The sequence below is a fragment of the Suncus etruscus genome, chromosome X (assembly GCF_024139225.1).
Source record: "Suncus etruscus isolate mSunEtr1 chromosome X, mSunEtr1.pri.cur, whole genome shotgun sequence".
NCBI lineage: Eukaryota > Metazoa > Chordata > Mammalia > Eulipotyphla > Soricidae > Suncus > Suncus etruscus.
This window is the reverse complement of record NC_064868.1, coordinates 73,132,099-73,145,363: the sequence shown is the minus strand read 5'-3', so window position 1 is coordinate 73,145,363 and position 13,265 is coordinate 73,132,099. Positions and strand designations below refer to the sequence as shown.

Sequence of the window (13,265 nt, the reverse complement as noted above, 5' to 3'; positions counted from 1 at the left end):
TCTGGGAGGCTTGGGTGAGTATATGGTACCAGAGACATAAGTCAGTCACAACAAGCCAAGTGCCCACTCAGTGCCCTTTTATACAGACTTTCTTTGCCAGCTGTTTGAGAATGATGGTGAAACTAAAGTGATCAGCTGGAAGTTTCAACTTCTTATTCCATTAGTGTTATTAATTTAGACCTAGAGAAAAATAGTTTTTCTAAGTGTGAATCATGAAGTATAATTTTAGAGGGGAAACAGAACCAATTATCTATGAATAGGATGTCTTACTATCTAGGGGTAGTATTCAGGTTACTGAAATCTTGCTGGAAACATAAGTGAGTTTTCAGTCATTGGATTTCAAAATGAGGGGGTCATAATAGAATGAGTTCATTCTAAAACATCTCCAATGCTTTTGAGAAGTGATTCTGCTTGGTATACTATGAGGAGAGATGAGATATTTTTTCAAATGTTCAGTTATAGTTTTTTCTAAACAGCTACACAAAAACTATCTATTGGAGTATGTAGTTTGAGGAGTTAACATAGATTACTACGCCAATTTGAAAGAAGGTAGAATCATAGTACTGACACTCATTTCATCAGCTTCTAAGAATGTTACTTTTTTTTTTTTTGGCTACACCGTTTGATGCTCAAGGGTTACTCCTGGCTAAGCGCTCAGAAATTGCCCCTGGCTTGGGAAGACCATATGGGACACCAGGAGATCAAACTGCTGTCCTTCCTTGGCTAGCGCTTGCAAGGCAGACACCTTACCTCTAGCGCCACCTCACCGGCCCCTTTCTTTGTTTTTGTTTTTGGGCCACACCCAGCAGTGCTCAGGGGTTACTCCTGGCTATTTGCTCAGATATAGCTCTTGGCAGACACAGGGGACCATATGAAACACCGGGATTCAAACCAACCACCTTAGATCCTGGATTGGCTGCTTGCAAGGCAAACGCCTCTGTGCTATCTTCCTGGACTCCTATTGGAGTATGATTGAATCACAGCCCCTGTCTAAATATGAACCACTAGAATAAAATAGTTAGCAGATTTATCACTGTGGACAAGAAGGAAACATGGTGTGAAGGTTGACTCAGCCTTATGTTGGTGGAGAATATTGCTGGAGAGAAGCACCTTAAGGCTCTCCTGAGTGTGGTACCTAAATCTTACCCAGAATCCAGGATTATTTTTGTATTTAAACTCACAGTCATCTGTCATGAGAAGCATTTCAGTCATAAGGTATTTAAATGCATCTATAATAACCACATTTCTTAGATACCTATAATTTCTGGGGGCCAGGAAAATTGAACATGGTCCGGATAGCTCAGAGCCTTAATAATATGGTCTTGAACTGTCCTTTCCTTGGTCATGATGACTTGGCCAATGCAAACCTGTTTCCAAAGGCACTTTAATGCCAGTTTAAAACCTCACACAGGAAGAACATTAGGCAGTTATGAACGTCGATTGCTGAGGACTGTCTCCAAGTTATTTGAAATGACCCATACCAGAAATGGGCTTCTGGTACTACTTGGAGTCCATTTGCTGTTTGCAGCCTCTGTACACAGTAACTCATGAACAGAGATATGCCTTGCCTTAAGGCTGCACTTCTCTATCACTAATATATGTCCGTGAAGATCTGTAGATATAGAAAAGTGGGTTTGATCCCTGACAGCCCATATGTTCTCCCAAGTCCAGCAGGAGCTATTCCTGAATGCTGAGCCATGAGTACCCCCTGATCATAGACGCCAAACAAGAAAAAGGTGCCCCCAGGTCAAAGTGACAGCATAATGGCTAGGATGGTACTTTGGCACCACTTGTGGTTTGTGAGATGAATGGTGCGAGTTCCAAACAAAAGTGATTTAACCCCCATCCTGGCCCTCAAGTATATTACATTCTCCAGGTTTTATTTTATTTTATTTTTGGTTTGGATTTTGGTCACACCCAGCAATTCTTAGAAATTACTCCTGGCATTTAGCTCAAGAATTTCTACGGTCGTTCTCAGGGAGCTATATGGGATGCTAAGGAAAAAACTGGGTCAGCATTTTGCCAGGTAAATGGCTTCCCTAGTGTAGTATGACTCTAGCCTATTGTTTCAGTTTTCTATGTCTTGCATTAGTTATTATTGCAACCAGACACTCATTGTACTCCAGGTTTCTTGATGCAAAAATTAAGCTATCATTTGATATACCAACAGTATTGATCCAGTTATAAAACCTTGAATACTATATATATGTATGTATATATATATGTATGTATATATATATATATATATATATATATATATATAAAACAGATACCTTTCGCACATACCCCTTTGGCAATAGTGACTCATTTTGCCATTGATAATCATGTTCACTCACCTCATTAAGTAAAGTCTTTGGGTAGCATACTCAGCCCTGTTCAGGGTATATATCTAGCTCAAAGCTCACTCCTAGGAAATAACCTAGAAACACAAAAACATGGGATTCCGGGATTTGAACCACCTACCTTTTGAATGCAAGGTAAATGCCTTACCTCCATGCTATCTCTCTGGCCCCAATTTTAGGACATGTGATATCCTAAAATTGTATTCATGAAATTCCATCATTAATAGTATATAAATTATTGTATTTAAATGTATAAAAAAGAACAAAGAATTATAACAATTAAAAAGCAAAAGTTTTAGCCCTTTGAAGCATCTTCCTGTTCCTCTCCTCTGTGTGTGTTTATATATCTGGCTACCATTTGCAATTTTAAAAAAAGTTTAAAAGTTTATTTGACAAAACAATAAAAACTAAAAAAAATAATAATAAAAATGTGTATTTGAGACACCATGACTAATGCATCATAATATAGTTTTCCATCTTTCCCCAATAGAAAAGTGGTAGAGTGGATGCTTGGCAATTGTGTTGCTTGACAAATGTGATGCTTGAGATTATGTTCTGACATTCCCTCCCTTATAATAAAAGAATCAGTTTGGTGATCTGTATAAAGTAACATTCTGGAACTATAGGTAATTTTGGTAGGAGGGGGACACAGTCACCAGTGCTTAGGAACTACTTGTGGCTCAGTACAGGAGGGTTGCTTAGAAAACTACTGAGTAATGTCCTGGGCAATATTTTGGAGTGCAAATTTTTTCAGGTAGGCATTTTTTAAATTTCAGTTGGGACTGAGTCAAGTCTATAGATTACATTGGGATGAACTGACATCTAAATAACATTAATAATTCCAATCTGTGAACTTGGAATTACTCTGTATGCATAGTTCTATAGTTTTCAACATAACTATTCTATACATATTTTTATTTTACATTTTAGTTTTGGAGCCATATCCAGTGCATCTCAGGGGACAATGTTGGGTCAGTGCCTGGGGGGGATAATGTTTCTTGGCAATATTCAGGTATTATAGCTGGTCCTGGGAATCAAACTTGGGACTGCACCATGCAAAGCATGTGCTCTGTCCATTGAGTTATCTCTTCAAACCCTGCATATATATATTAAAAATATTTGTGTTTTATTATTTGGGTAATATTGCAAATGGGCATTGATCACTACATTTCAAATTCCATTTGATACTGATATTAAAGAAATTAATTAACTTTAATATATTAACCTTATGTCCGTAGTGTTATTTTTTTCAAACTCTGAAATGGATCTGAAATTTTGTCAAATATATTTGTTGGTATCTACTGAAATAATTATATGCTCTTTTCTTTTGCTTATTAAAATGATGAATGTTGAAAATAAAATGTTTCAAACATTGACTTATGCCGGAATTCACCAGATTAGGCAAGACTTCATTAAGTTTAACAGTTTTGAGGGGCCTGAGATCAGTGTGTAACACACTTACCTTGCATACAGCCAATGCAGGTTCAATCCTTGGCACTACATGTGGTCCCCAAAGTTACTCTAGGAATGATTCCTGAATACAGAGGCAGGAATAATTCTCGAGCACCAATTGATGTGGCCTATGAATCAAAATCAAAATAAATAAGAGTTATTATGATTTCTGGTCAGATATACTTAAAATCCTGATAACATCTTTCTTTTATGACTTTTGTCCTCATCCAGCACCTCAGCTGTTCATGATTCTTTGATGAGATGGAGCACTAAACTTTTTATTCTTTTTGTCCAGACCTAGGAATGCTCATGGCTGATTCCTAGCTCTGTGCTCATGAATAACTCCATATGTTCTCTCAAGCCTGGCAGGAGCAATCCCTGAATGCAGACTCAGGAGTAAACCCTGAACATAACCCTCAAAAGAAAAATATGTCCCCAGGCCAAACTGATAGCACAGTGGATAGGATGGTACTGGTACTTGTGGAATCGGGGATGGAATGGAGCTAGTTTCATGCCATATTAGTCACTTCACCTCCACATACCCTCAATTATCTTTCATGCTACAGCTGTATTTTAATTTTATTTTGGATTTTGGGCCACATATAGCATTGCTTAGAAATTATTCCTGGGTCTCAGCTCAGAAATTCTTCCTGGCAGTTCTCAGGCGACCACATGAGATGTCAAGCATCACATTGGGTCAACCACATGCAAAGAAAACACCCTCTGTACTATATTATGACTCTGGCCCAATGCTTCAGTTTTTGATGTGTTGCATTAGTTTATTATTGCAAATAGTCATTCCTTGTATTCCAGCTTTCTTGATCATGATCATTTGATATACCAACAGTATTGATACAAATATAAGACCTGGGAGTACTATATATATATGTATATATAACAGATACTTTCCCTCAGACACCTTTGGTAGTAGTGACCCATTCTGCCATTGATAATCACATTCACTCACCGCATTCAGTAGTCTCTGCGGAGCATATTCAGCATTGTTCAGGGTTTGTAGCTAGCTCAATGCTCACTCCTAGGAATATAACCTAGAAACACAAAAACACAATACAAACCTGATTCTGCATTCCTATTTTCAATGTAGCACTCTTTACAATAGCCAGAATCTGGACACTTCCCAGGCTTCCCAGGTGCAAACGAGTTACTGAAAAACTGGTACATCTACATACTTTTCAGCTGTTAGGAACAATGAAGTCATGAAATTTGCATATTCATGGATGGCCATGTAAACTATCATGCTGAGTGAAAGAGTCAGAGGAAGAGAGATAAACACAGAATAATCTCACTCATCTGTGAGATTTAAGAAAAATAAAAGACACGATGGTAATAATACCCAGTATAATTGAAATGAGAAATGGAAGGACTATTCTATGATAGCTTTCCACAAAGACTGGTGAGTGCAGTAAGAAAATAACTGCACTAACAACTACCATGACAATGTTACTCAGAGAGAAGTAGAATGTCTGTCTGTCCTGGAGAAAGGCTGGTAGTGTGTGAGGAGGAAACAGAGAACATTGGTGGAGAGAAAAAGTTACTCTGGTTAATGGTGGTGTATATTAGATGACTGAAACCCAACTACGAACAATTTTGTGACTATGGTGTTTAAATAAATAAATAAATTCTTTAAACCATACAAACTCTATCTACTCTAGATACTTAGGTATATATTTTACCCCACTGTTCTTGAGATGAAACCCAGTGTATCTCAGGTGCAGGACATGTGTTTTAATACTGAGTCACATTCGTGATCCTTACATAAAGTTTGTAAAAGTCTACTTAGAGTTGTGGCTGTAGGGATAACACAAAAGGGAGGGTGTTTGCCTTGCATGCAGCTGATCCAGGTTCTATCCCCAGGATCCCATAGCCTTCACCCAAAAAAATCCTCATGATTCTCAGGGTACCTTGAGGTGTCATAGACTGAACATGTAAACCTTGCCAATATCATATATTTCTGTTCCCCCCTTTTTCTGACTCACTAGTTCACTAGCTGACATTATAGAATTTGAGGGAGATAACTTAATATCTCCAAATATGAATAGGACCCACTACATCCACAGCAAAGTTCCAGTGCCATTCCACCACTGGAAAGATCCCTTTGTCTATTCTTCTTGCTCACCTTCCTAGGTAAGGTCCAATTTGTCCTCAGGTTCAATTGGTCCCTCAGGTAAGGAGCTTTTTTAGTGAGATCACTTGACAGGGAGGGGGAAGATTTTTACTTTACTTTATTCATACTTCACACATGATTGAAACCAGTCTTTGCTTTTCACATTCTTATTTCATTTAGCATAGCCACATTGGGCAATATTTAGGGTTTATTCTGGGTTCTGTGCTCAGGACTCATTCCTGGTGGGCTTAGAGGAACATATTGAATGCCAGGAATTCAATCTATGTCAGTTAATGCAAGGCAAATGCCCTACCTGCTATACCACCACTCCAGCCCATTCTTGGCTTTCTTTTTGTATATTCTGTGTTTGTTCTTAAAGATCCCTCCAGGTGGTCTTCAGGGAATCATATGCTTTGATAGGGATCAAACTAGTAGAGCCACAAGCGAACAAGCACCACACCCGCAATATGATCTCTCCAGTCCTTTTGTTCCTTTGTTGATAGTTTGGGAATCCATACTGGCTGTTGCTTGGGGAAAGTGGGGTCACCACGCTCACACCCCAAAGTAGATGTGGGGCTGCCTCACCCAGGCAGTGCTCAGGGTCCTATGCAGTACCAACAAATGAACCCAAGGCCTTTAGCAAACAATGTTCCCACTTGAGTAACATCCTTGGCCCCAGTACCTACTTTGATTTCTTTTCTTCAGAGTGGGGAATTCAGCTTGCGGCCTGCAGCCTCAATGGTGCTCACGAGTCATTCCTGTGGTGCTAGAAATCAAACCAAGGTCAGCTGTGTGCAAGACAAATAAATGCCTAACCCATCTCAAACTCAATAGATTTGTCTCTTAAATCCATTTGATGACAGGTATCTAAAGATAAAATATGAGGAATTTTTTTGCCACTTGGTGATGTGGTCATATAATGTCCAGTTTCCCACAGAAGCAGTATCATTAAAACTTTCTAATGTGGGGAGGAATCGGTAACACAGTGGTAGGGGTTTGCCTTGCAATCAACTAACTCTGGTTGAACCTGGGTTCTATTCCCGGCACCCAAAATAGGCATCCCATAGCCTGCCAGGAGTGATTTCTGAGATTAGAGCCAGGAGTACCTCCTGAACACTGCCAGGTATTACCCACCCCCCCCAAAAAAAAAACCTTCCAATGCAACCCAATTAAAGGTGAATTCCAGAACACTAGGAACAAATTAATAGAATGTATAAGACTTGGTTCCACAGGACTCCCTCTATAGAAAAATTCTTAAAAGTAGAGAAATTAATTGGGTGATTTAGTGCATGTTTGTGTACAAGTTTGCTTTAAGTGCTGATACATAATATTAATTAAAGTTCCTGTTATGGGAATATAGATGTAGTTCAGTAGGTACAACACTTGCCTTGCACCTGGCCAAAATGGATTCGATAGCTTCCATCTCATATTGGTCCCCTGAGTACTACCAGGAGTGATTCATGAGTCCAGAGCCAAGAGGAACTCCTGATGGTGGAGCCAAAAACCAAGTTCCTGTTATTTGAAATGAACAAAATCCGTTTAGAAGCATGCTACCAGGGGCCAAAAGCTGACTACAAAGACTAGAAGGAAAAATGGTGTGAAGGTTGACCCACTGCTTGACCTGGATGGAGAACAGGTGTGAAGAGGAGAACCACTCATGCTAGCTGTGGCATTACCCACCCCAAGTATGTCGTAAACAAAGTTTTCAAAAGTTTAACCAAAGTTTAAAAGAACAATTAGTTATGCACAGGTCACACACTGTGGTACTATGAGTTACTCTCATCTCTGTGTATGGGCTTCATGGTTGATACTCTGAAACCATGTGGTGATGTGGATCAAACCTGGATTTTTCTGTGTGCAAATGCTTTGCAAGCACTCAGCCTACTGAGTTATCTCTAGTCCAGAACTATTTGCTTTCCAGAGAATCTGGAAGGTTAGTTTTGAGATTTCCTATGTAATTCCCTCAGTTTTCTCGTGCTATTGGCAAGTAAACATGATGAATGTACTTGATACACTCTATGAATCCATATAGATATGGCTGTAACTCCAGTTCTTATTTGAATTGCTTTCCTTTTTACCCTACAATCTCTCTATCCATAGCAATTTTTTTTTACTTTTTTGTTTACTGAACTGTAGTCAAAATCGCTATCTGGGGCTGTTGGTTTGCTTGTTGCTGGAGTTTTGTTGCTTCAGGGCCCTTTGAGCTGACAGTGCAGTATATGTGTGTGTGTTAAGTTGTTTGTATACATACATACATACATACATACATACATACATACATACATACATATATATATATACACACACACATTTTTATTTTCTTTTCCTTGGTCGCATTTTTGGGATGATAATTTGGGGGACTCTGCACACCTCTGTGATCAGGTGCTGCTCCCTGAATTTCTGGAAACTATGCAGAACCACCATTGTTATAATCAAGGATCTCCAAGGATACACTCCATAGTGCTCAGAGTGCTCCAAGTATGTACATGGATGTGCTCAAGAGACCAGGTAGTGCCAGGTATGAAGCCTGGCTGGAGTATAAACTGGATATTTGCCCGAACCCCTGCATCATCTCCCGGGCCCTCAACCTCTTCTTTACATATGTAACATCTCCACTCAGTGAAATGGAAGCCGGCACTCATTCCACATTAACATTAACATCCACATTAACATCCTCCCTGCTTAAGTGTAAATTCCCACTTCTACGCTGAGAATCCCTGTTCTCTCCATCTGCTGCCTATGTCCATGAATCACTGCATCCTAGTACTTGAGAGTGATTCTCTACTTCCACAGGAAATAACTTGATCAACTAGAGCAGTTATTATGTAGATATTTTGCCATTAGTTTTAGAGACTCTAATTCCAGTACCTTGTTCATCTCCATTATGTTACATGAATTTGTAGTATAGATTGTCACATTCTATGCTCTATATGTTGAGGTTTGACCAAACTCCTAAAAGATTTTAATAAATTTGTTAGTGAGTTCTGAAATTGAATGGGCTTTGATAAGTTCACAGTGTTAGGTATCCAGACTTGCACTGTTACGTAGACTAATTTTATAGCCCTTGCACTTCCTCTACTTATAGCTGCCCTCTAGTTAATATTCATATTTCATATTAACGTAACTTGCCCTTTTTCAGTATATTCTATACTTGAACCCATACAGGATGCATGTTGTCCCTTTGATTGTGTCATTGGACCCCATACAACTGGACTCAGGGCTCATTCCTAGCTCATTATTCAGGGATTACTCCAGGCAATGTTATGGAGACCATATAGGGAACCTCTGATCAAACCAAGGTCAGCCATGTGAAAGGCCTTACCCATTGTAATATCTATCTCTCTAACAAAGTATATATCTATTTTGTTTAATTTTAATCTTACTTTTGGCATTTTAAGGAAAAAATCTAGGGCCCCACACATGCGAGACTAACCTCACACATCTCTACTGTTGAGTCACACTCCCAGTACCAGTATGTTCCTCTTTTAGACTGACCTGTTTCACTTAGCCATAGGCATTGAAGTTTCCTCCATATCTGTGACTTGACAAGTCTTCTTATTGTCACACCTAGTGGTGCTCAGGGGTTACTCCTAACTCTGAGCTCAGAAATCAGGTCTGGCAGACTCAGAGGACCATAAGGGATGCTGGGGATTTAATCTGGGTTGGCTCATGCAAGGCAAACACCCTACCCACTGTGCCATTGCTCAACCCCAAAACTTTTGAAAAGTGTCTGAGTACAGTTAGACTGTTTATCCATTCCATTTGGCAGTGCATCTTGGTCTTTCTCAGCTTTTGACAATTGTGCAGAGTTGCTTTGCACATTCACATGCAGATTTCTAGATGAACATAATTTTTAAAATCTGTTATTTTTTTCACCATCCTTGGTGCTACTCCTGGTTCTGCACTCAGAAATCATTCTGGGAAGTGTGAGAGTCATATGGGATGCTGTGAATCAATCCAGGTTGGCAGTGTGCAATGGAAGTGTTCTACCTGCAGTACTATGTCTCTGACCCCTGCATGGGAATGATTTTTCAAATTTTTTAGATAACTACAAAGAAGCATGAGGACTGTGTATATGATTAGAATGCTAAGCACTGTTTGATACCAAGCACTACATTTCCCCAACTACATCCTGGAGTGACTTGAGCACCAAAGAGTATGGGCCAAAAGCAAAACCAGAATAAATTGTTAAACTGTTTTCTAAAGTGACAGTACCATATTGCGTTCTATCAGCAATAAATGAGAGTTCTTGATGCTTCTCATTCCTGCTAGAAATTGTTATTTACATTTTATTTGATATTTCAGCATCTATCAGTTTTACATTTTATTGGTTCTAATAGATATATTATAATGAGATATCATTAGGTTTTTTTTGGATCACACCTGCTAGTGATCTGTGGGAAGAGAAGCTGGAAGGTAAGGGAATTTCTGCAAGCTGGCCTTGAATGTAAAAGATTCTGTTCAGAGATTTGTGTCCCTGCTGTTATGAGTGCAGGATGAGCTAAGGAAAAAGTTATCTAGCTCAGTAACCTGTCCTTACAAACTATATAGTAGGCTAATAGATGCCATAATCATTGGAAACACTATCTTTAGATACTTCCTGATTTGATGGTGCCATAGGCATTGCAATGACTATTTTTGCTACCATCAGAAGCAATGATGCCATAGACCTTGTATTTGTTGTCTACACATACTATCTTGTTGCTGTAATGCCTAAGCTGTTTTACTCACTTTTCATTTCCAGCCTAATGTTTGCCCTTAAAATCCTTGTCCCTACCTTCAATAAATGAAGTCTATTGTGCTGAAATACTTCCCAGTGAGGGGTCTGTGGCTCACAGTCTTCCCTCCGTTCCCCCAATCCAGCCTCAGAAGCTACGGACTAGAAGAGACCCTTATCCACACTTGCACTGGCCTCTTCTGGAGACCCCATGTCAAAGCTGACAGTGCTCTGGTACTGCTCCTTGTTCAGAAATCAAAACTAGCAATGCTCGAGGGACCGTGTATTATGGAGGATTCAACTTGAGCCTCTGGAATGGAAACCATGAAGAATAGTCCTCTCAGCTATCTCCCTAGATCCTTATATCTCATTTTTTTTTCATTTTGGGACTATACCAGCAATGTTCAAGGGAGTTTCTCCTGGATTTGTGCTCAGAAATTATTCCTGGCAGGCTCGGGGACCATATGGGTTGCTAGGGATGGAATGCAGGTTGGCCACATGCAAGGTAAATGCCCTACTTGCTGTGGCATCATTCTGACCCTATTTATATCTTAATTTGTCTTTTTTGGGGGGCACACCTGACAGCATTCAATGGTTACTTCTGGCTCTGTGCTGAGGAATCACTCCTGGCAGGCTTAGGGCTCATATGCCAGTGATCAAATTCGGATCTGCCACGTGCAAGTATTTTCTTCACTATCACTATGACCCAATCTACTTTGATTTTTAAGAAGATATATGTCTTAAAGCCAACAGCTATTTATGACAAATACCCCAATTAAGTTGGGGTAGGTGTGTGTTCCTCAAGATAAAAATGACCATATACAACAAACCCAGAGTCAATGGAAAAAAGTTAAAATACTTCCCCAAGATTAGGTGCAAGGCAAGGATGTTTGATTTTACCACTACTATTTAATAGTATATTGGAATTCTCCACCACAACTAGATTAAAAATAAGAAATTAAAGAGATTTAAATTGAAAAGCAGTCTATGTGCAGATGGCATGATAATATACCATAAAAATTCCACTAAAATCTCAAAGAAACAAAGGAAAACAAGTTAAAAATTCAATACAATTTTTTTTTCAAATTCAAAGGTTGAGAGTCATTTATTTCTTTTTTTCTTTTTTATTTTTTTTATTTAAACACCTTGATTACATACATGATTGTGTTTGGGTTTCAGTCATGTAAAGAACACCACCCATCACCAGTGCAACATTCCCATCACCAATGTCCCAAGTCTCCCTCCTCCCCACCCGACCCCCGCCTGTACTCTAAACAGGCTCTCCATTTCCCTCATACATTCTCATTATTAGGACAGTTCAAAATGTAGTTATTTCTCTAACTAAACTCATCACTCTTTGTGGTGAGCTTCCTGAGGTGAGCTGGAACTTCCAGCTCTTTCTCTTTTGTGTCTGAAAATTATTATTGCAAGAATGTCTTTCATTTTTCTTTTTTTTTTTTTTTTTTTTTGGTTTTTGGGCCACACCCTGTGCCGCTCAGGGGTTACTCCTGGCTATGCGCTCAGAAGTTGCTCCTGGCTTCTTGGGGGACCATATGGGACACCGGGGGATCGAACCGCAGTCCGTCCTAGGCTAGCGCAGGCAAGGCAGGCACCTTACCTCCAGCGCCACCGCCCGGCCCTCATTTTTCTTAAAACCCATAGATGAGTGAGACCATTCTGCATTTTTCTCTCTCTCTCTGACTTATTTCACTCAGCATAATAGATTCCGTGTACATCCATGTATAGGAAAATTTCATGACTTCATCTCTTCTGACAGCTGCATAATATTCCATTGGGTATATATACCACAGTTTCTTTAGCCATTCGTCTGTTGAAGGGCATCTTGGTTGTTTCCAGAGTCTTGCTATGGTAAATAGTGCTGCAATGAATATAGGTGATCAAACAATGGAAAAATTACTCAAAGAATGGGAACAGATGAAAATAGAAGTCAATACAATTTTTATATGAAAACAATAAACAAGAAGAAACTGAGATTAAAAACTAGGGGAGGGAGGAAGAAAAAAAATCTATTCCAGGACCAGAGAGATAGCACAGTGGCAGGGCATTTACCTTCCACGCAGCTGACCCAGGAATGACAATACTTAGATTCCCAGAATCCCATATGGCCACCCCCAAGTATGCCAGGAGAGATTTCTGAGCGCAGTGCCAGGAGTAACCCCTGAGAGCCACTAGGTGTGGCCCAAACAACAACAACAAAACAACAAAAACAGAGGAATAAACTCAGCAATAATTCCAAGACATCTATGCAATGCAATCTGTCACTTATGAAAAGAAATACAACAGGAAATAGAAAGCATTCCATGTTTATGGATTGGAAAAATATATATTGCTAAAATGTCTACCCCGACCAAAACACTATATAGACTTATACAATACACATCAATGGCATCCATCAAGGAATTAGAATGAACACTACTAAATTTGAATGAAAACAAAGAAAAAATAACTACAAATAACTAAAGCCATTCTGGAAAAAACATTGATACACACACAACAGTCCTCCACTTTATAATATAGAGCTATTATAATAAAATCAGCATGGTAGTTGCTGGAGCTATAGCACAGTGGTAGGGCATTCGCCTTGCACATAGTTGACCCAGGATGGACC

At 39.3% G+C, this 13,265-nt stretch overlaps 1 non-coding gene across 1 annotated transcript; it reads right to left on the bottom strand.

Annotated features, from left to right (window-relative positions):
* Window positions 1-1,448: 1,448 nt before the first annotated feature.
* LOC125999679 (small nucleolar RNA SNORA70) lies at window positions 1,449-1,581 on the bottom strand. Its single transcript, XR_007492162.1, has one exon. It is a non-coding gene; the product is annotated as a small nucleolar RNA SNORA70 (small nucleolar RNA).
* Between the last annotated feature and the right edge of the window lie 11,684 nt (window positions 1,582-13,265).